This window comes from Microcaecilia unicolor, chromosome 1 (assembly GCF_901765095.1).
Source record: "Microcaecilia unicolor chromosome 1, aMicUni1.1, whole genome shotgun sequence".
NCBI lineage: Eukaryota > Metazoa > Chordata > Amphibia > Gymnophiona > Siphonopidae > Microcaecilia > Microcaecilia unicolor.
In genome coordinates, this window is record NC_044031.1 from 12155913 (window position 1) to 12180018 (window position 24106).

The 24106-nt window shown below is 44.6% G+C and overlaps 1 protein-coding gene and 1 pseudogene across 1 annotated transcript in view; both read left to right on the forward strand.

Annotated features, from left to right (window-relative positions):
• Positions 1 to 14793, forward strand: part of LOC115459984 — a 40284-nt pseudogene extending 25491 nt beyond the window's left edge.
• LOC115475352 (zinc finger protein 84-like) overlaps positions 1 to 24106 on the forward strand; it is a 232508-nt gene that overhangs the window by 102947 nt on the left and 105455 nt on the right. The gene's annotated exons all lie outside the window — the stretch shown is intronic.

Genomic DNA, 24106 nt, shown 5'->3' on the forward strand with positions numbered 1-24106 from the left:
TGCTGGCTCCCTCCTGAGTTTGTCTGGACCTTATATCAGGCCTGGAAGACAGGTCCAGCCAGGGCTGATGCTCCTGGTGGTGGCCAAAAGACCTCGCCTGGATTGGGCTCAGGATCTGGATGCGTTTCCCTCCCGGGCTCAGCGGAGGTTTTTAGTGAGCTGGAGGAGGAAGATTCCCTGGAGTCTTTCCTTAAGCGTAGTTTTGATTTATTGGTTCTAGTGCTGCAAGCGTCCGTTTGTGTGTGGCCAGAGGCCCGCGCTTGCTTTCGCTGGGCAGATTCGGTCTGGATAGGGCCTGGTTTAGTGCAGCAGTTGGTCAAGTTGGAGATAGGCTCTTCTTTCCTGGCTGATGGCCTTTATGATTTGCTACGTGCATCAACAAAGAATATGTCCCTCGTAGTCGCAGTACGGAGGGCGCTTTGGCTATGGGGTTGTATTACCCTACCCTCTACCCACCCAGGTACCCTCCCAACACAGATTAGGCAATAATTTGGAGTCGTTATTCGATAAGAGGGCGGATCAAAGAGATAATGCAATCACAACACGTTTAAGCACCAAACTTCTTCCCCTAGGGGACAGAGAGGAAAGATAAGGGTCCCAGAGCTTCAAAGAACGGGTTTTACGATTGCGACATTCCTCTCGCCTCCCCTCGATTTAGAATTGCCCATTTACATAAGTACCGCCATACTGGAAAAAGACCAAGGGTCCATCAAGCCCAGCATCCTGTCTCCGACAGCGGCCAATCCAGGCTTCAAGAACCTAGCAACCCCCCCCCCCCCAAAAAAAAAAAAAAAATAAAATAAAAATGAATAATGTTCAATGGATTTTTCCCTCAGGAATCTGTCCAAACCCCCTTTAAATTCCGTAAGGCCAGCTGCTGTCACTACATTCTCCGGCAACGAGTTCCAGAGTCTAACTACACGCTGAATAAAGAAAAACTTTCTCCTTTTTGTTTTAAATCTACCATATTCTAGCTTCATCTTATGTCCCCTGGTTTTGTTGTTGTTTGAAACAAACGCTTCACATCTGTCCGCTCATTATCTTGTACACTTCTCTTGTATCACCCCTCAGCCGCCTTTTCTCCAAGCTGAAGAGCCCTAACCTACTCAGCCTTTCCTCAAAGGGAAGTCGTTCCATTCCCTTTATCATTTTCGTCACCCTTCTCTGCACCTTTTCTAATTCCTTTATATCTTTTTTAATGCCTAGTTCTTCCATTCTGAGGGAGTTGCATTGGACACCTGCAAAATATCTCACACTACTTAAACGTCTTCCTTCTAGAAACCTTTGTTCTTCTTAGCAGTGCTGTGGTTTATAAAACTCCTACGAGACAGTGTGTGTTTTCAGTGTGATGTATACAACTGGAACAATTTACCCTTGAAGTTGTGGTGTGTGTAGCATTATTTGATGTTCTGAAAAAAGATAAAGGCTTGACTGCTTTACTTTCCCATTTTATTTTGAATGATTTTCTGTTTCTGTTATTGTTTCTTTTTATGTGAACTATTTCATATGTTTGTTGTAAACAGTCTAGAATTATGTTGATAGGTGTTTGTTTAAAGAAATAAAATGAAGTGAAAAAATAATGAAACTCTGACATAGGGTGTCCTGTTTGCTGTTCTAGGCATTGGTCACTTTCAAGGATGTTGCTGCTTATTTCTTGGACGTGGACTGGGACCTTCTGGGAGAAAGGCAGAAGGAGCTGTACAAGAAGCTCATCAAGGAGATTCATAACATCCTCATCTCACAAGGTAAATATGTGTTTTCTGTCATCTACAACCCACGCACTTAAAAATCACAGGAACTAGATACCATGGGCACCTGAAATTTAGATCCTGGCTTCTGATACCATCCCATATGCAATAGGAGCCTGTGAAAGACTCCACTGCTACAGGATCTGCAAAAGATGCTGCTCTCTGTTGTAAGATAAACTAGAGGCTTCACACAGCACCAGCAGGAGTCTCTCTCCCATTCTTATACAAAATATTTTGGCACAGAAGACCAGAGAGAGATTTCCTCTGAGACTTCTTCATAAGGTCATGACATATCAGCTGCACACGTCAACTATACTGTACAACGTATAACCTCTCCAAATGGTAACCAGAAGATTGATTCCTGCAATGCCTCCACCTAGGAGGGAAACAAAGAGAAATCTCTATACCAGAAAACCTCTATGATATAATCTTAATCAAGTGTCGGACCACTGCTGCCTCTTCTCTCCAAGCTTTGTCAGACAAATACAGGCGTCTCAAGATACCTATACACAGACCTCCATGCACAAATCACGCACTGCTCCATCAAAACATGAAGCAGAGGGAACCTTCCGAGGGATTCTACAAATACAATTTCAATGTAATTTTCCTACTTCTTATCAACAGGTTATTCAATTCTTAATCCTGATGTTATATTCAAGATTAAAAAGGAAGATGAAAAATATTTCACTCAACAATGTGAGTGGGAGGGAAAAGAAAATCCAAATGACTCCACCAACAGTAAGTAAATGTTTTGGATTTAACGGGCTTTGCATTTTTAGATCACAGGAGATGGGTCATTCACATCAGACATTTGGACACTTAAAGTCAGTTTCCTAATTTAGTATTATCAGATATCGTGAATCCTTGTGAATGTGTTTTGTCATCACAGACCTTCCAGTTGTAACATCTGTGTTGTCACTGAGTATTAAGCAAGAGGATGATCTCCCTTTCATGGAAAATCCTGAATCAGAGATGTCTGAACAGACTCGTCCTTCTGTAACAAGTAAGTATAAAATTCCTCCTGCACATCTTTACTGAAGTCAGCTGGGACAATTCAGGAATTCAGGGCTGATGGGATAAAAGGTTGTCATCTCCTCTTCTCCTCTCTCTGTCTGTTTCCCTACTTTGGACAGATTAAACTGTCTGTGGATATGGAGGAGGCACGGATAGAGGTGGGTATCCCAGGGGTGGGATCAGGTCTGCAAAACCCTTCATCCTGGAGTGTCTTGGGGTTGAGAAATCTGTACTGTTGAAAGGGCTGCTGGAGGTGGAGAGGCTTCAGCACTGTTGTGGAGGAACGTGACTGATGAACATGGTTCAGTTTGACTTAGTCATGGACATTTTGTGTTGCTGATAGGTTAATGCAAATCACAGTATATAATGCAGTTTATCGTAATGATGCCATTCCCAATTCCAAAATGACGGCCACAGTCTCCTGCAACAGTCTCACGAGGCTGCAATGGGAAGTCGTGACTGCCATTTCTAACTTTATGTTTATTAATTTTCTAGCAAAATAACTAACAGCATAACAGAAAAAATTAAGAACAAGTGTACATTTTAAGGTACTCAATCTATATCGTTTGCATAAAATATACAGTCTGTTTTGGCATGGCCCGTGTATGCCAATATGAGGCAATCAGCAGTCGAACTGCTGTAAAAACCAATAGCATTAATGTATCCATAGCTCCTGTTACCCCTTCCACTCTCCCACTTAGTAGGGCATTTTCCATAGTACATGCTATACGAGTCTCAAGTAACTGTTGCCCACATGCAGATACCTCCTTCCATAATTTCTGGACATTAGGACATTCCCACCAGATGTGAGTATATGTTGCCCTCTGGCTACACCCTCTCCAACATAAACCATCCCCTTTCCTCATAATGACTTGCAGTCTAGATGGAGAGTAATGCCATCTCATCAGTACCTTAAGACCATTCTCTATAATCTGAGATGCATGTGACAATTTATGAGATCACATTGAGACATTTTCCCATTCCTCATCAGAGAACTCTCTAGATCCCTCTCCCATGCCCCTCTGTAGGTAGCCTTCCATTTATCTAAGGTGTTGAGGAGCCCATAAACAAAAGATATATAACCCCTACCAACTTGTCCACCCACTAAAGTTTCAAAAGCTGGAGGTTTGTCGTCTGGTGTGACAGCAAGGCCCTAGATCCTCGCTCTTGTCCTACACAGACCCTGCTTGAATACCTTCTACACTTGTCAGAGTCTGGTCTTAAGACCAACTCCGTAAGAGTTCATCTTAGTGCAATTAGTGCTTTTCATTATCGTGTAGAGGGTAAGCCTATCTCTGGACAGCCTTTAGTTGTTCGCTTCATGAGAGGTTTGCTTTTGTCAAAGCCCCCTGTCAAACCTCCACCAGTGTCATGGGATCTCAATGTCGTTCTCACCCAGCTTATTAAACCTCCTTTTGAGCCACTGAATTCCTGCCATCTGAAGTATTTGACCTGGAAGGTCATTTTCTTGGTGGCTGTTACTTCAGCTCGTAGAGTCAGTGAGCTTCAAGCCTTGGTAGCCCATGCTCCCTATACTAAGTTTCATCATAATAGAGTAGTCTTCCGCACGCACCCTAAGTTCTTGCCAAAGGTGGTGTTGGAGTTCCATCTGAACCAGTCAATTGTCTTGTCAACATTTTTTCCCGTCCTCATACCCGCCCTGCTGAACGTCAGTTACACACATTGGACTGCAAGAGAGCGTTGGCCTTCTATGTGGAGCGGACAAGCCCCTTCAGACAGTCCGCCCAAATGTTTGTTTCTGTCTATCCCAACAGAAGGGGAGTTGCTGTCGGGGAAACGCACTATTTCCAATTGGCTAGCAGATTGCATTTCCTTCACTTATGCCCAAGCTGGGCTGACTCTTGAGGGTCATGTCACGGCTCATAGTATTCGAGCCATAGCAGCGTCCGTGGCCCACTTGAAGTCAGCCTCTATAGAAGAGATTTGTAAGGCTGCGACGTGGTCATCAATCCACACATTTACATCTCACTACTGTCTTCAGCAGGATACCCGACACGACAGTCAGTTTGGGCAGTCGGTGCTGCAGAATCTGTTCGGGGTGTAGAATCCAACCCCACCCCCCTCAGCCCATTTTTGTTCTGTTCCAGGCTGCACTCAGTCATGAGAACAAGCAGCCTGCTTGTCCTCAGAGAAAATGAAGATACATACCTGTAGCAGGTATTCTCCGAGGACAGGAGGCTGATTGTTCTCACATCCACTCGGGGCCTCTGCTCAAGGTGCCGCGCGCCGTTAGGCGCGCAAAAGCTTTCCTTCTAATAAGTTCTGGGAGAAGAGGATATTTCTCTGGTAAGTGAACAAATTTTGCTTGTGCTTTCGGAACTTGAAGATTGGGGTTTAAAGGAGGAACTGTAAGTTAGTGATAGGCTGATATCCTTAATACTTTAGCAAGTTTTAAATTACGGAAAAACTCAAAAAACACTAAGATGAAGTCAGCAGTCCAGCAGCGAGAGGGGTGCTATCCAGTCTTTTGCATTGAGTGTCACATGTATGATTATCTCCCAATTGGTGAGGTGTCATATGTGTGTGCCCGATGCAAAGAGCTCCTAGCTCTCAGAGAACGTGTCCGTTCCCTTGAGGCTAGAGTAGCAGACTTGATGGAGCTGAGGGAGACAGAGAGGTACATAGAGGAGACCTACAGGGATGTTGTAGAGAAGTCCCACCTCCAGTCAGGTAGCCCCTGTGCTACCTTGGAGGAGGGAGGTCTCCTAGAAGGAGAGCATCACCCTGGTGAAGTAGGAAGTACTCCTGTAGCCAGGACCTGCCCACCAGGGGATGTATTATCCTTTCGCACCGAGGATATATCTCCAAATGTTGCCCGGGAGGGAAAGGTTAGGACAGCTGTTGTACTTGGTGATTCGATCATTAGGCATATAGATAGCTGGGTGGCTGGTGGACGTAAGGATCGTCTGGTGACTTGCCTGCCTGGTGCGAAGGTGGCGGACCTCACGTGTCACCTAGATAGGATTCTAGATAGTGCTGGGGAGGAGTCCGCTGTCTTGGTACATGTGGGTACCAATGACATAGGAAAATGTGGGAGAGAGGTTCTGGAAGCAAAATTTAGGCTCTTAGGTAGAAAGCTGAAATCCAGATCCTCCAGGGTAGCATTTTCTGAAATGCTACCTGTGCCACGCGCAGGGCCCAAGAGACAGGCAGAGCTCCAGAGTCTCAATGCGTGGATGAGACGATGGTGCAGGGAGGAGGGCTTTAGATTTGTTAGGAACTGGGCAACATTCTGGGGAAGGGGGAGCCTATTCCGAAAGGATGGGCTCCATCTTAACCAGAGTGGGACCAGGCTGCTGGCATCGGCGTTTAAGAAGGAGATAGAGCAGCTTTTAAACTAGAAATGGGGGGAAGGCCGACAGTCGCTCAAAAGAGCAATGGTTCGGGATAAGGTATCTTTCAAAGATATCACCATAACAGGGAAGATAGAGTATCCTGATAGTGAGGTTGCAAAGAGATTGTAGTAGATCGGGTATCTTTAAATAACAATAAAAATCAGACAAAAGATTGCCAATTAATACTGTCAAGTACTAAGCATGATGTACTTAGGAACAACAAACATAGTTTGAAATGTCTATATGCGAATGCCAGGAGCCTAAGAAATAAGATGGGGGAGTTAGAATATATTGCACTAAATGAAAAATTAGATATAATAGGCATCTCTGAGACCTGGTGGAAGGAGGATAACCAGTGGGACACTGTCATACCGGGGTACAAATTATATCGTAGTGATAGGGTGAATCGGATTGGTGGAGGGGTAGCATTGTATATTAACGAGAGCCTTGAATCAAATAGATTGAAAATTCTGCAGGAAGCAAAACACTCCTTGGAATCACTGTGGATTGAAATTCCATGTGCAAAGGGGAAAAGGATAGTGATAGGAGTGTACTACCGTCCGCCTGGCCAGGACGAACAGACGGATGCGGAAATGTTAAAGGAAATCAGGGACGCAAACAAACTGGGCAACACAATAATAATGGGGGATTTCAATTACCCGCATATAGACTGGGTTAATGTAACATCTGTACACGCAAGGGACATAAGATTTCTTGATGAAATCAAGGACAGCTTCATGGAACAGCTAGTTCAGGAGCCGACAAGAGAAGGAAAAATACTAGACTTAGTCCTTAGTGGTGCTCATGATCTAGTGCAGGGGGTAACGATACGAGGGCCGCTTGATAACAGTGATCATAATATGATCGGTTTTGATATTGGCATTGAAGGAAGTGAAACTAGGAAATCAAGTACGCTAGCGTTTAACTATAGAAAAGGTGATTACGACAAAATGAGAAAAATGGTGAAAAAAAGACTGAAAGGAGCAGCTCGCAGAGTAAAAAACTTGCATCAGGCGTGGATGCTGTTTAAAAACACCATCCTGGAGGTTCAGGACAAATATATTCCACGTATTAGAAAAAAGGGAAAAAAGACTAAACGTCAGCCGGCGTGGCTAAACAGTAAGATAAAGGAAATCATTAGAGCCAAAAAACAATCCTTCAGAAAGTGGAGAAGAGAACCAACTGAAAGTAACAGGATAGATCATAAGGAATGCCAAGCCAAATGCAAAGCGGAGATAAGGAGGGCAAAAAAGGACTTTGAGAAGAAATTAGCGTTGGAAGCAAAAATACATAGTAAAAACTTTTTTAGATACATTAAAAGCAGGAAACCGGCCAAAGAGTCGGTTGGGCCGCTGGACGAAAATGGTGTTAAAGGGGCGATCAAGGAGGACAAAGCCATAGCGGAGAAATTAATGAATTCTTTGCTTCGGTCTTCACCGAGGAGGATTTGGGGGGGACACCGGTGCCGGAAAAAATATTTGAAGCGGGGGAGTCGGAGAAACTAAACATATTCTCTGTAACCTTGGAGGATGTAATGGGTCAGTTCAGCAAGCTGAAGAGTAGTAAATCACCGGGACCTGATGGTATTCATCCCAGAGTATTAATAGAACTAAAAAATGAACTTGCGGAGCTACTGTTAGAAATATGCAATCTGTCCCTAAAATCGAGTGTAATACCGGAAGACTGGAGGGTAGCCAATGTTACTCCGATTTTTAAGAAAGGTTCCAGAGGAGATCCGGGAAATTATAGACCGGTGAGTCTGACGTCGGTGCCGGGCAAGATGGTGGAGGCTATTATTAAGAATAAAATTGCAGAGCATATACAAAAACATGGACTGATGAGACAAAGTCAGCACGGATTTAGTGAAGGGAAGTCTTGCCTCACCAATCTAATGCATTTTTTTGAGGGGGTAAGCAAACATGTGGACAATGGGGAGCCGGTTGATATTGTATATCTGGATTTTCAGAAGGCGTTTGACAAAGTGCCGCACGAAAGACTCCTGAAGAAATTGCAGAGTCATGGAATCGGAGGTAGGGTATTATTATGGATTAAGAACTGGTTGAAAGATAGGAAGCAGAGAGTAGGATTGCGTGGCCAGTATTCTCAGTGGAGGAGGGTAGTTAGTGGGGTCCCGCAGGGGTCTGTGCTGGGTCCGTTGCTTTTTAATGTATTTATAAATGACCTAGAGATGGGAATAACTAGTGAGGTAATTAAATTCGCCGATGACACAAAATTATTCAGGGTCGTCAAGTCGCAGGAGGAATGTGAACGATTACAGGAGGACCTTGCGAGACTGGGAGAATGGGCGTGCAAGTGGCAGATGAAGTTCAATGTTGACAAGTGCAAAGTGATGCATGTGGGTAAGAGGAACCCGAATTATAGCTACGTCTTGCAAGGTTCCGCGTTAGGAGTTACGGATCAAGAAAGGGATCTGGGTGTCGTCGTCGATGATACGCTGAAACCTTCTGCTCAGTGTGCTGCTGCGGCTAGGAAAGCGAATAGAATGTTGGGTGTTATTAGGAAGGGTATGGAGTCCAGGTGTGCGGATGTTATAATGCCGTTGTATCGCTCCATGGTGCGACCGCACCTGGAGTATTGTGTTCAGTACTGGTCTCCGTATCTCAAAAAAGATATAGTAGAATTGGAAAAGGTACAGCGAAGGGCGACGAAAATGATAGTGGGGATGGGACGACTTCCTATGAAGAGAGGCTGAGAAGGCTAGGGCTTTTCAGCTTGGAGAAGAGACGGCTGAGGGGAGATATGATAGAAGTGTATAAAATAATGAGTGGAATGGATCGGGTGGATGTGAAGCGACTGTTCACGCTATCCAAAAATACTAGGACTAGAGGGCATGAGTTGAAGCTACAGTGTGGTAAATTTAAAACGAATCGGAGAAAATTTTTCTTCACCCAACGTGTAATTAGACTCTGGAATTCATTGCCGGAGAACGTGGTACGGGCGGTTAGCTTGACGGAGTTTAAAAAGGGGTTAGATAGATTCCTAAAGGACAAGTCCATAGACCGCTATTAAATGGACTGGAAAAATTCCTCATTTTTAGGTATAACTTGTCTGGAATGTTTTTACGTTTGGGGAGCGTGCCAGGTGCCCTTGACCTGGATTGGCCACTGTCGGTGACAGGATGCTGGGCTAGATGGACCTTTGGTCTTTCCCAGTATGGCACTACTTATGTACTTATGTACTTATGTACATACCCGCCTGCCTCCCCTTTGGAGTTGTCCTTTTCCTCTTTGCTTTGTTATCGAACTGATCGGGACTCTTGCGCGACGGGCGGGAAGATGGCAGCGCCTGCGCGCGCTCGAAGGCTCTAGCAATCTTTTCTTGCTAGGAAGATTTCCGTTCGGGGGGGGGGGGGGGCTGCCGTGGATGTCATTCAGCCTGCTGTCCTCGGAGAATACCTGCTACAGGTATGTATCTTCATTTAACTGTGACAAAACACTGGGTTTCTAAGCCTGAAAACTGTATTATTTCATGAAATGTTTTTCTAGTAGTTGGCCAGCTGATGGCTCTTGTTTTGAGTTTTAAAGCTGTAGCAGAAAAAAATGCTTTCTCTTTTCCAGTTTAAGCTTATGGAAAGGCAATCTGCAATCATTGGCCAGATACTTTCAAAGTTGATGCCCTGGGGCTCTGATTAGCCCTGGACTTCAAACTAGCCAGGAGGTACTGGATTTTTCTTTATTCTCAGTGTGGGGGTACAGAGGAGGAACGTCTCTGTCCTGAGATCCTGTTCAATTCTTGTGAACAGTTAAGTTCCTGAACTCCCCAGGTGCTACCCAGGTAGTAACAAGTATTAGATAGTTTTAATGTTGGCCCTTGTTTTGGTGGTTATCCGTTATTGCTTGCTGTACTTTTTCATCTGGTTTTTCAAACATTCACTGTTCATTTTCATGATAATAAACCTGTAGTTTATTAGTTCTGCCATCCTGGACTGACTAAGAATCCTGGTTTATGTTTTTGGGTTTGCTTGCTAGAAACTGTGGGACTCCTGGAGTGTGGCCCAATGTCCTAGAAATCACCAGAGGGCAAGTCACTTAACCCTCCATTGCCCCAGGTACAAATAAGTACCTGTATACAATATGTAAGCCGCATTGAACCTGCTATGAGTGGGAAAGCGCAGGGTACAAATGTAAGAAAAATAAATAATCTGAGAGTGGGAAACTAGCTCAGAGGCAAGCAGGACACAGTCGGTGGGAGGAGGGTGCTAGTATAGAGCACATGTCCAGGTGCAGGCAGTCCTGAGCAATGTTGGAGACAGACCCTCCATGTGGCCACAGGGTTAACCCCAGGCAGGTGCTAGGCGTTCCATGACAATAACACTTTGTTTTTATAGTCCGCAATACCTTGCAGTTCTATGAGGGTTACATACAACGAGTCTAGACAAACTAGAAGTTACAGCATAACATTATCATGAATTGAAACTAATATGTTCATTTCCTTCCATAATTCTGAAACAAATCTGTTTTGAGCTTGATGCCTGAACTATCCAGGAAGAAATTTCCTTGTCTATTTTAGCAGTCTGATACGAAAGCAAAGAGTCTATACAGCTCTTTTGTATTTCACCCTTCATAGATGGAAAGTACTGTTCTACCACCTGGTGTTGCCGTCCAGTAATAAATCCTACCTGATCAGGGTTAATTATAGTGGGCAGTGAGGGAGGGAGTGACATAAAGGCAGAAAACACTCCCTCACTGGGATGTATCCTATCCGGCTCCGTAGCTTTTTCCACTTTCAGGTTTTCAAGCCGTTTATAAACGCTTTCTTCTATGAACAGCGCAGGATCCACCCCATTCTCAGATATTCCCTCCTCAACCGACTATGATCCTTCTCCAGAATTTTCTTCCGTGAACACTGAAGAGAAGTATTTCTTTAGCGCATTCACTTTATCCTCGTCACTCGCCACATAGCTATTCTCAGCGTCTTTCAGTCTTGCAATTCCGTTCCTATTCTCCTTTCCCCAATATATCTAAAAAAAAGGTCTTGTCACCTCTCTTTATATCTTCTGCCTGCGCTGTCACTAGCTGTATTTCCTTCTTCGCTTCTTTAACTTTAATCCGATAATCTTTTCCGTGATCCTCTCGTTGCGTTCTTTTGTATTTCTTGAAGTCTCTTTTGCTCTTATTTTTTCAGCTACTTGTTTGGAGAACCACATAGGCTTCCTGTTCCTCTTGTTTTTGTTTACTTTCCTTTTCAGCTTGGACCACGGCACTTCCGCTTCACCTATCCTGACCCTGCCATCAGCTCCTTCTTCAGATATTCCCCCATTTTACCAAAATCAGTACGTCTGTATCTTGAAACACCTAGTACCTTCCTGGGGTTACCCTGCGGCCACCTGAAGAGTCTGCCCATCACTTTTACTCTGTTCCCCTCCCCTCTACCTATACCCTCTAGCCCCATCCACCTACTGCTCCTCCCCCACCCCAGCCCCATCTTCTACTTCATTCCCCTCCCCTCTACCCATAACCCCTAGCCCCATCTAACTACTTCTCCTTCCCCCAGTCCCATCCATCTTCTGCTCTGTTCCCTTCCCCACCCACACCCCTAGCCCTATCTCCTGTTCTAACCCCCTCCCCCACAACCCCTCTACCCTTAGCCCCATCTGCCTCCTGCTCCTCCCCACCCCATCCATCTTTTGCTCCTTCCTTCCTCCCCCCACGCACCAGTTTCATCCATTTTCTGCTTTCCAGGATCTCTTGTCTATTTGACTTTTTTCTTTCCACCATCATTTCCTCTGTGTCCCTATTCCCATGTTCAGTATCTGCCTTCTGTGTCCCCATTCCTCCCCTTCTTTCCTCTGCACTTCCACCCCAGCCTCTTCTCAATCTCCCTGTGCCCGTTGCAATGCAGCCTCTTCACTCACTCACTCTCACTCTCTCTCTCTGCCCCCTGCAGTAAAGCTGCTGCTTCTTCTCTCTCTATACACCCCTTGCCATCCAGCCTCTTCTGTCTCTTTCTTTCTCTCTCTTCCTGTCCCATGCAATGTCTCTTCTCTCCCTCATTCTCTCTCTCTTTCCCCTGCCATGCAGCATTCTCTGTTTCTGTGCCCCCTGCCATTTTTCATCTTTACTCTCTCTCTCTCTCTCTGTTTTGTTCTTACCAAAGTTAAAATAAAGTATTTTGCAGCAAAAATAACGCAGGGTAATTGGGCTACACAGGCAAAAGGGAGAAGCTGGCAGGAGGAACACCTATATCTCATTGTTAGATGAGACCAAGTGAGAGATGGTCAGTGGTCTTCTTGCCCCTTCCTTACAAGAGACTTATGTACAATTTCTCTTAGCTTAGAATTCAAAGAAGTTGGTTCTGTAAAATGTCATTTTATTTTTGATTGAGAAGGCAAATAAAAGATGCATTTCCTGGGACCCAATTGGGCCCATTCTTGTTAGAACTTCTTATCACACTTATACAAGGTAAGGGGTCATGGTTCTGAGGAACCAGTTGGTTTTACTGTTCCATCTTTTCTCTCTTGCCTTAAGGCATCCAGGTCTCTTCACCTGCCCTGTTCCCTCCAGAACCCTCCAGCCATAATATAGCGCTGATGGAAACACTGGCCACCTGCTTCCTTCTCTCCAGCTGTTTCCCTCTTTGATCAAACAAAGTCATGGACCTAATTATACTGTAGCAGAGTTCCTCTCAGGGAAAGGGGGAGGTTTCTTCTGAGGTAATTTAATTGCTTTGGCCTGAGTAGTGCAAGGGAATGTTTTTGTGTTTTGTTTAATCCATAATAAGAGAAATGTATTTAATATCTTCACGCCTGTAAATCTGTACACTTCATATTTACTAGGCCACATTCTCAAGAATCCCCTGGGGCTGCCTAACCCCCAGTGTTCAGTGGCATTGAAGCAGCTGTAAAATGAATGATCGTACTCTTCTATTTTATCCAACAGATGATGGATTTGGGAATGAGAGTGAAAGAGTGAGAATGTGCAATGAGGAGCAGAAAGAGGAATGGAAACACGAAGACTCCTCCAGAGACAGCACAGATCCTTCAGCAGACTGTGAAGGAGGTATCGGTAGCATAATACCAACTGATGAGAAAGCAGCAGCTCAGAAAGGAGAAAGATTAGAGGGACAAAAGAAAAACTGTAGCTATTTCCCAAGATTTGTACAACCTGGAAGACTCAATGGTGAGAGAGATTTTAAAAGTGCCGATGTTTGGGAAACTACTGCTACCCACTCCAATTTTATTGCGCACCACATAAGTGGGTTTAGGACTGAAGTTCATGATTGTCAAGGTATGCACAAAACTAACCCATCTGGAGACGCTGGAAATTGTGAAAAACCATGTAAATGTGATAAATGTTTCAATGAGAAAAGGAACCTACAACGGCATAAAATAGGACACATGGAACATAAACCATTTAACTGTTCAGAATGTGAGAAATCCTTTAGGTTCAAAGAGAATCTGAAACGACATGAAAGGATTCATACAGGAGAGAAACCATTTAACTGTTTAGAATGTGATAAATGTTTCAGAACCAAGGTAAACCTGGAAAACCACAAAAGGACTCATACTGGAGAGAAGCCATTTCAATGTTCAGAATGTGATAAATGCTTCAAATGGAAGACATCTCTAAATATTCATAAAATGATTCATACAGGAGAGAAACCTTTTAACTGTTCAGAATGTGATAAATGTTTCAAAACCAAGACCAAGGTGAAAAGTCACAGAATAATTCATACTGGAGAGACACCATTTAACTGTTCAGAATGTGATAAATCCTTTAGCTTCAAGGAGACTCTGAAACGGCACGAAAGGATTCATACAGGAGAGAAACCATTTAAGTGTTCCGAATGTGATAAATCATTTAGCTTCAAAGGGCATCTGAAACGGCATGAAAGGATTCATACAGGAGAGAAAGCATTTAACTGTTCCGAATGTGATAAATCCTTTAGCTTCAAAGAGACTCTGCAACGACATGAAAGGATTCATACAGGAGAGAAAGCATTTAACTGTTCCGAATGTGATAAATCCTTTAGTTTCAAAGAGACGCTGCAACGGCATGAAATGATCCATACAGGAGAGAAACCATTTAAATGTTCAGAATGTGATAAACGCTTCAAAACCAAGGCCAAGGTGAAAAGGCACGAAATGATTCATACCGGAGAGAAACCATTTCACTGTTCAGAATGTGATAAATGTTTCAAAGCCAAGCCTGAACTGAAAAAGCACAAAATGATTCATACCGGAGAGAAACCATTTCAATGTTCAGAATGTGATAAATGTTTTAAATCCAAAGCCGAGGTGAAAATTCACAAAATGATTCATACCGGAGAGAAACCGTTTCAATGTTCAGAATGTAATAAATGCTTCAAAACCAAGGCCGAGGTGAAAAGTCACAAAATGATTCATACCGGAGAGAAACCATTTCAATGTTCAGAATGTGAAAAATGTTTCAAAGCCAAGTCCGAGGTGAAAATTCACAAAATGATTCATACTGGAGAAAAACCATTTCAGTGTTCAGAATGTGATAAATGTTTCAGAATCAAAGGAAACCTGAAGTGCCACAAAAGGACTCATACAGGAGAGAAACCATTTCAATGTTCAGAATGTGATAAATCCTTTAGAACCAAAGGGCATCTGAAACATCATGAAAGGATTCATACAGGAGAGAAACAATTTAACTGTTGAGAATGTAATAAATGTTTCAGAACCAAGGTGAACCTGGAAAGCCACAAAACGACTGAGACTGAAGAGAAACCATTTCAATATTCAGAATGTGATGAATGCTTTAAATGGCAGACCTACCCGAATATTCACAAAAGGACTCATATGTGACAGAAACAATTTATATGTTCCGAATGTAATAAATGTTTCATAAGGAAGGCTGAGCTACAGCGGCATAAAAGAATTCAAACAGGAGAGAACCATTTCAATCAGGGGTATAGCCATGGGTGGCCACCCAGTTTGGGTTAAGGCCCACCCAGCAGTGGCGCACCTTCATTTGAATGGCAGCGGAGGGAGCAGGCTGAGCTCTGATCCTGCATCTGCCTCCCTCTATCCCACGACAGCGCTTCCCAGTTGCTGCCTACCTACCGCCGCCATGATCCTGCATCTACCTCCCGTCTCAGCAGCAGTGGACCAGCGGTAGCAATTCATGCTGCCTCCTGCTTTGTTCTAACCCAGAAGCTTCTCCTCTGCCGCGTCCCACCCCCATTATTACAACTTCCTGTTTCTGCTGGGGCAGGACGCGGGCGCGCGGCAGAGGAGATGCTTCCGGGTTAGAACGAAGCAGGAGGCAGCGTGAATCGCTACCGCTGGTCCGCTGCTGCTGAGACAGGAGGTAGATGCAGGATCGTGGCAGCGGTAGGTAGGCAGCATCTGGGAAGCGCTGCCTTGAGAGAGAGGGAGGCAGATGCAGGATTGGAGCTCAGCCTGCTAAGGGTGGTGCCCCATTGAAGAGATGAGAGTTGGGGGGAGGTCTCCTTAAGATAGATGCTGCATGGGGGGGGGGGGCATGAGGTGGAGAGGGGCAAGAGAGAGAGAATTGTTGGACATAGGGTAGAGAGGGATAAGAAAGGAAAAAAATCTTGCATGGGGAGGGGAGACGGACAAGAGAGGGAGAAATGTTGGACATAGGGGGGTAGTGGGAAGGGAGAGATGGTACATTTTGGACAGGGGGTGGTGAGGAGGAGAAGATAGATGGTGAAAAATTGGACATGATGGCGGAGGGCAGGAAAAGATGTTGTAGGGGGAAGCAAGAGATGTTGGATGGGGCACAAGGGAGGGGGAGAGGCAGAAATGTTGGACATGGCAGTGGAAGGGAGGAAGAGAGAAAATGCTGCATGGGGGGAGGGGGAAGAGAAGTGTTGGACCCATGGCACAAGAGAGGGAGAAATGGTAGAAAGTGGGAGAGAGGGAGATATATTGGACCTGGCGGTGAATGAGAGGGAGAGAGAAACACAGGAGGTGGAAAGGGGAGAAAGGAGAAGATGTTGGATTCAGGAGCAGAAGGGTGATGGAGAGATGCCAGACAGTGGGAGTGAGGGAAGAGAGAGGGAGAAATGTTGGAACATGGAGGAGAGGGCAGGAGGGAAGAGAGAAGGGGCAGAGAGATGTAAGGCTACAAGAGTGGGGTGGGGAGAAAGAGGGAGCTGATGCTGGGCTAGAAGGGTGGAGGGAAGGAAGATGGTGGAACCATGTGGGAGAGGCCAGGAGGGAGAGGAAGAGGGTGGCAAGGAAATTAATAAATAAATAAAAAGATAGTGATTATAGAGGATAGAAATATGGTAATGAAAGGGAATGGAGGGCTGAGGAAGGAGTGGGATGGGGAAATGGAAAAGCTAGTGGGTGAGAGAAAAAGATGAAAATCTGATAGGTAGTTGTAAACTAAAAAGGAGGAGAACAGTGAGAGGGTGAAATTTGAGTTGACAGCAAGGCAGAAAGAAGAAAAAAGAGAGGAAAGAGCTAAAAATAAGAACAGTCAACATGTCAGAAGCAGGTGTAGTGAAGGTAAAAGAAGACAAATGGACAGCAGCCGCTTGAAAGAGAATTAGAAGATGACAGACAGGAAAGCAGAAAAGAAACTGCAACCAACATGATGGAAAAATACAATGTCCAGACCACAAAGGTAGAAAAAAGCAATGTATTTTGAATGTTTTAAATGGAATATGTTGGCTTTGGGAAATGCACATAGCAAATGTGTTTGTATCATGTTCAGGAGAAAGGAAATGCATTTCTGTTTTTATTTCTCCAGTGTTGAAGTACATGCTAAGTTTAACTTTTTGGGGTTCTGAACTCAATTTTTGTCTAAATATTTTTATTTCTGATATGTGATCCCCTGTTCTGTATTTGGTGAGGGTCTGTTGGTGTGACAGTAATGGCAGGTGGGGAAATGGAGGGAAGGCAGGGAGGAGAGGGGATCAGGGAGGGAGCCCTAGCATGTCTAACACCAGTTCTGACCCTTACTACTACTACTACTACTACTTAGCATTTCTATAGCGCTGCCAGGGTTACGCAGCGCTGTACAAGTTTAAATATGGGGAAGGACAGTCCCTGCTCAAGAGAGCTTACAATCTAAAGGTAACAAACTATGTAGTCAGTGTAGGTATCATGAATGGGGAAGGTGGTTAGGCGCCAAAAGCAAGGGAGAAGAGATGGGCTTTGAGTAAGGCGTATGGGCTCGGGAAGTCTGTTCCAGGCATAAAGTGATGCGAGGCAGAAGGGGCGGAGTCTGGAGTTAGCGGTGGTGGAGAAGGGTACAGATAGGAGTGATTTGCCCTGAGAGCGGAGGTTACAGGTAGGAACATACGGGGAGAGGAGGGTAGAGAGGTAATGGGGGGCTGCAGATTGAGTGCACTTGAAGGTCAATAGGAGAAGCTTGAACTGTATACGGTAGCGGATCGGGAGCCAGTGAAGCGACTTGAGGAGAGGGGTGATATGAGAGTATCGGTTCACGTGGTAGATAAGATGTGCGGCGGAATTTTGGACAGATTGAAGGGGGGATAGATGGCTAAGCGGGAGGCCAGCGAGAAGAAGGTTGCAATAGTCAAGACGAGAGGTAACGAGTGAGTGGACGAGGGTTTGGGTGGTCTGTTCAGAGAGGAATGGGCGTATAGCTGGTAGGGATCCTAAGCCTCCCCAGCTGAGGACTTCCTCCAAAGACGGCCAGAACTTCCTTCTACCAAGCTCTGCAGTCGGTGACAGCATGCTTGAGTCACCGACAGCTAAGCACGCATAGGGTGCTGGCATCAGTGGCTTACGGATGTTGCTGCTGCCTGCCAAGTTTGGTAAAAGGGAGTTCTGGCCACCTTCAGAGAAAGTCTTCAGCTGACAGAGCTTGAGGATCCTTATTAGCTAATGTATTTATATTTTGCGGTAGGGCAGGACAGAGAAAATATTGTGCCTACCCACTTTGGGCTCAGGCCCATCCAAAATTGGCTGTCTGGCTACGCCACTGATTTCAATGTTCAGAATGTGATAAACTTTCCATAGGATGGACCAATTGAAACAGCACAAAAGGACTCATACGGGAGAGAAACCATAAGTGTTCCAAATGTGATAAATGTTTCAGAAGGAAGGCCAAGGAGAAAGTTCACGAAAACTCATACAGAAGAAAAACCATTTAAATATTAAGTATGTGATAAATGTTTGAATAAGAAGGTCTAATTGAAATAGCACAAAAGGACTCATATGGGAGGGAAACCATTTAAATGTTTAGAATGTGATTAACGTTTCAGAGGGAAGAACCATCTGACTCGGCTTGCAATAAATCACAGTAGAAAAACCACTTAAATATTCAAGATGTTATACATGTTTCAAAAACAAGGGGTTACTGTCAGAGAGGAAGGTCAGAGTAGGCCAATGGCCTGGACAAACAACTAGGAATATCTGAAAAGAGGGATTGCGTAGGCCTGTCACATAGTTTAAGCCGTTAAGACATGCTTAAGAACAAGGATCGTGGACCAGTATGTGTGAACTGTGTGGCAGTTCAGTAGAGAGTGCAGGAGTTCATTGCACATTAAGCATTGTAAAAATGGTAACATTATAAGCTCTTCTAGACAGGGAGTTACATATATGAATTATATTAGCTTTACTTATATAAATTGCATTAAGGTAAGCCTGTATGGAGATATGTACTTTAACATTTATTCTGTTCATTATTACCAAGTGCTTCTAAGCTTGTATTCTAAGCAGATAAGGAAGGTACCAGGAGCAAACTGTCTCTGCCATGTTAGGAATTTAGAGAAAAAATTGCAGCTGGACATGACACCGAAACAAGTTAGAAGATGGGAAAGATAGTTATGGAATATGTGAGGGATGGAAACTAAGTGAGAGAGGACCTATAAAAGGGGATCCACCCTTAGCTGGAGGAGAGTCTTATCTTCCCAAGCTGAGCTCCCCTCCTGATCTTTCTCTTTTATGTTTCAGTAGCTGCTTGCACTCTTGCCTTGCTTATGATTTTTGTCTGCTGCTTGAAGTAAGAAAAATAAAGAAAATCTTGCTGAATTTGACAGCTGGATGTGTGAGAATTTTGGGGGTAAGACTTCCCCATCGCAGAGGTGGTGTGAAGAGGTTAAACCTCACAGTTAGTATATGGTGGGATGGTTATGGAGAAAGAGATGCAAATGGCAAATAATGAATCATACACAAGAGAAACCATTTAGATGTTCCTGAATGCCATATCGAGCTGCAACGACATGAAATAATCACTGCTCTCGCCGACTCTTTTTAACTTAATGATGATACCATTAGCCAAATTGCTAACCAACCAAGGACTTAACCCATACATCTATGCAGATAATGTCACGATATATATTCCATTCAAGCAAGATATAACTGAAATCACAAATGAAATCACACACAGCCTCCAAATAATGAACTCATGGGCGGACGCATTCCAACTAAAGTTAAACGCAGAAAAAACACAATGTCTCATCCTGTCATCACAATATAATACAAACAAAACCAATACCATAAACACTCCGGATTACACCCTCCCGGTCTCAGAGAGCTTAAACATTTTGGAAGTCACAATCGACCGAAATCTCACACTTGAAGATCATGTGAAAAATACAGCAAAATAAAAAAATGTTCTACTCAATGTGGAAACTCAAAAGAATTAAACCTTTCTTCCCAAGGGAAGTATTCCGCAGCCTAGTACAATCAATGGTGCTAAGCCATCTAGACTACTGCAATGCCATTTATGCTGGATGTAAAGAACAAATCATTAAGAAGCTTCAAACCACTCAAAATACAGCAGCCAGACTCATATTTGGGAAAGCGAAATACGAAAGCGCCAAACCCCTAAGAGAGAAACTACACTGGCTCCCACTAAAAGAATGCATTGCGTTCAAAGTCTGCACCCTGGTCCACAAAATCATTCACGGGGAAGCCCCGACCTATATGTCAGACCTTATAGACTTGCCTATCAGGAATGCAAAAAAATCAGCACGCACATTCCTCAATCTCCATTACCCTAACTGCAAAGGACTAAAATATAAATCCACATACGCGACCAGTTTCTCATACATCTGCACACAGCTATGGAACACACTATCGAAGGCCATAAAAATAACGCAAGACCTAACTATCTTCCGAAGGCTACTGGAAACAGATCTGTTCAAGAAGGCATACCATAAACATCCATCTTAAATACTAAATAACAAGACTTTACATGACATAGACACAAATAGAATCTTACCACTCGCCTGATTACATCTCTGTTCCAAATATGTTATGCTACTTGTATGTTACCATGTATGTAGGTATACCTTTATCTGTTCCACGTATGCATTACCAATTGTAATTCTGTTACCCGGAAATGGCAACCACCATTACGGCAAATGTAAGCCACATTAAGCCTGCAAATTGGTGGGAAAATGTGGGATACAAATGCTACAAATAATAATAATAATAATAAATGTTTTAGAAGTGAAGCTGCAGTGGCCTATAGGGTCTCACCGGAGAGAAAAATGGTTTAAAAGAAATGTATAAAGGGACCATTTTACTGAAGTGCAGAAAGCCTATTGCAGGCTCACGGCGTGGCAATTCGGAAGTACCGCTGCTGGTCTGTAAGGTGTGTTAAGCCACTGATCTTCAGAGCTTCTACCGCTCCTGAGGTCTTTTTCCTCCATTACCACAGATAAAGTGTGTTGATTCGGGTGCATATGTATTTTAATTTGTAATGTTCAAAGTAGGGTAATAATTAAGGTGTTCCTCACTCCAGTTTGTGTTTGGTTATTCCAAGTTTTTTTGTGGGGACTTTTCATCATCGTGTTGTGTAATTGTCACATGTGACATAAACCATTGAAATGTTCTAAATACGATAACTCTTTCAAAAGAAAAGCTGAAAGGAAATGACATGATATTACTCACACAGCATTTGGAGGCAGCCACAGGGAAGGTTTCTCGTTCGGGTGCTTGATCTCTCTCCTATCATTTTTATGGAGTTCCTTTCCTGATTCTACTTTTTTTTATTTGTAATTTTACCATACAAAGTAGAGAAACATCCAAAAATAATTCAAAAATTAGAAAAATAATAATACAGAAAAAGATACATAGGCTTAGTCCACACCTAGGAAAGTGCAGTAGGCTAACGAGGAAGCTGGAAACTCAAGATGAAAATGGAAACACTGTACAGCAGAGCAGGCGATGCAAATATATGTATATGTGTGTGTGTATCCTATATAATAAAAAGCACCTCCAATGTTCTGAAGCTGACTCCGTGGCACTCAAACCTTGAGCATTCGTGCTCTCTTTACCCATCTCCTGAATTGACGTCAGGACTTCCGGGTTCGTCACAAGCAGCAGTGACCAACCACACGAGGGTTTGAAATTGCTCCGCCATCGAGCCCAGGCGCCTCCCTCCCTCTTAGAACGAAACGGAAAATGGCAGAAACCGCTCCAGTGGCAACAGCATCAGCCGCTGCACCAACGGCGGCTCCAAGCGCGGCCAACAAAAAGGTGAAGAAGCCGGCTGGAGCGGTGAAAGCACGCAAGTCAGTAGCGCAGCGCCATGTCCCTGGCTGCCCCGAAGAAGGCTCTGGCGGCATTGGCCTACAATGTGGAGAAAAAAACAATATTGCTTGGAGTGGCATCGGCGGGATTTAAAAAGAGTCCGAAGAGAGCCAAGAAACCGTCAGCAGCCGCTACAAAAAAAATAGCAAAAAGCTCCACAAAACCGAAAGTGGTTAAACACAAAAAAGTAGGTAAGAGCTAAAGCAGTGAAACAGAAGGTGAAGAAAAACCCAGAAAAGGCTGCCAAACCCAAAAAGAAACAGTAAGATGAGTTTGGTTCTTATTAAATGACTTGACAAGCCTGCTTCTGCACGGGGGGGGGGGGGGGGGGGGTCCTGAGACCAGAGAAGATGGGGTCCTGAGCCCTCAGAGGGAGAGGGGTGGTCCTGAGCCTTCAGAGGGGGGAGGGGCCAGGGGCTCCTGAGACCAGAGAGGGAGGGGGGGCCTGAGCCACTCTCACACACTCGGTCTCATACACTCTCTCAGTCTCACAGAGAGTCTGTGTATCGCACACATACTCTCACACTCTGTCTCACACACACTGTATCTGTGTGAAGCACACACTCTCTCACACTCACTGTGACTCACATGCTGTTATGATTGGGTCTGAACCCCTCTCAAACTTACCTCTTTCCTGGGGGTCAGCTTCTTAGCTGGCTTCTGTTTCTTTTCTCTGTCCTTTCTGAGCTGGCTCTGTCTCTCTGTGCTGGCAGCTTCCAGCAGCATGGGGTTAATTGTTTTACTTTACTACAGCTGTGTGGGTGGACTGAGTTAGCTCTACCTCTCTTTGGGTGTACTGGCTTCAAGTGCTTCACGGTGTTGCATTGGTGTGGGTTGGGCCTCTATGGGTTTCAGTGTGCTCTCTGGGTCAGTGTGCTGTTGCCTGGGTCTAGGGAGTGTGACATCATCAGGGAGGGCCTTGATAAGGAAGTGGTGTTGTTTCCTTCAGAGCCTTTGCAACAGTGGTGTTTGCTTTAGGTAGGGTGGTGCAGTGTGCACTTCTGACATTGTGTCTAGGGTCCCTGCTTGCTTTTGCTAAGGTCCAGGTTAGTGTTAGTGCAGTGTGCACTTGTGACTGTGTGTTTAGCTTTCCTGCTTTTCCCTCTTGGTTTTGGAAGCATTGCTGTGTGTAGGGCTTTGGAAGCTCTGTTACTGTTAGAAGTACTTCAGGGTTTGGTGTTGTTAGGAACACTGCAGAGTTTGCTGTTAGAAGTACTTCTGGGTTTGGTGCTGTTAGAGGCACTTCAGTTCGCTGGGAGAAGTACGTCAGTAGCTTGGTGCTTAGTGGAACCTGGGTTAGGTTAGTGCGGTGGTGCACTGCTGTAGCGTGGGGGCTTAGGAAGCTCCTTTGCTAGCGTGTGTTTGCTTTCCTGCTTTTTCCTTGTACCTTCCCTGTCTTCCCTTTTAGTGCTAGGAGCTCTTTTGGTTGTTTGGTGCATAGGAGCACCTTAGCTAGTTTAGAGTTGTAGAGCACTGCTTGTAGCTTGGTGCTTAGTAGCACCTGTGTTAGCTTGTGTATTTAGTTCCCTGCTTTGTTAGTTTAAGGCTTAGGAAGTCCCTTTGTTGAGCAGGGCTTAGGAACTCCTGTTTAGTATAGGGCTTAGGAAGTCCTTTTGTCAGTTAGGAACACTCCTGCTGGTTTAGGGCTTGGGAGCATGTAGATCAGTTTAGGTTTAGGAGCACTTCTGTTCTCAGTCCTGGTCCCTGTGTCATCCAGTATCCAGTAAGTCCTGCCGGCTACTCGAACCTAGAACCTCAACTCCTGGGGGGCTTAGTAGCTAAGTGCAGGTGAAGCTGTTCGGACCAGTCCAGTGTGCTCCAGTCCAGTGTTCCAGTCCGGGGAATTCCAGTCCTGTGTCCTCCAGTCCGGGGGATTCCAGTCCATGTGTTCCGGCTCGCTGGGCGGTGCCTGCAGTCCCTGCCGGTGCCGGTGTGCTTGCCCAGCATTGGTTGGTGGGTTTTGCCTGCTGCTGTCGCTCCTCGGCAGCAGTCCAAGGGCTCACGTTTGCTCCAGAGCCCAGCCCCACGGGCTCTGAGAACCTAAGAACCTGACACATACGCACTTGTACATACTCTCATTCTCACACACACACTCTCTCTCTCTCACAGACACTCACACCCAGACTCACTCTCTGTCACATGCACATTCACTCTCTCTCTCTCACACACTCACTCTCACACACACACTCTCTCTCTCACAGACACACTCGCACCCAGACTCACTCTCTCTCTCTCTCACATACTCACTCTCACACACACTGTCTCAAACATACACAATCCAAGGAAAACCTTGCTAGCGCCCGTTTCATTTGTGTCAGAAATAATACTAAAATAACACTGGGGTAACACTCTGTCCTGGTTTCAGATTATATACCTATACACTACATAGAAACCGTTGTCTACTTCATATTTAACTTTTTTTTAGGTTTTTCAATTATGCTGTGAACCAAACACACTCTATTCAAATATAATTAAAAGTGCTCAGTGTCAAGACTCTTGAGGCTTGATAACTAGAG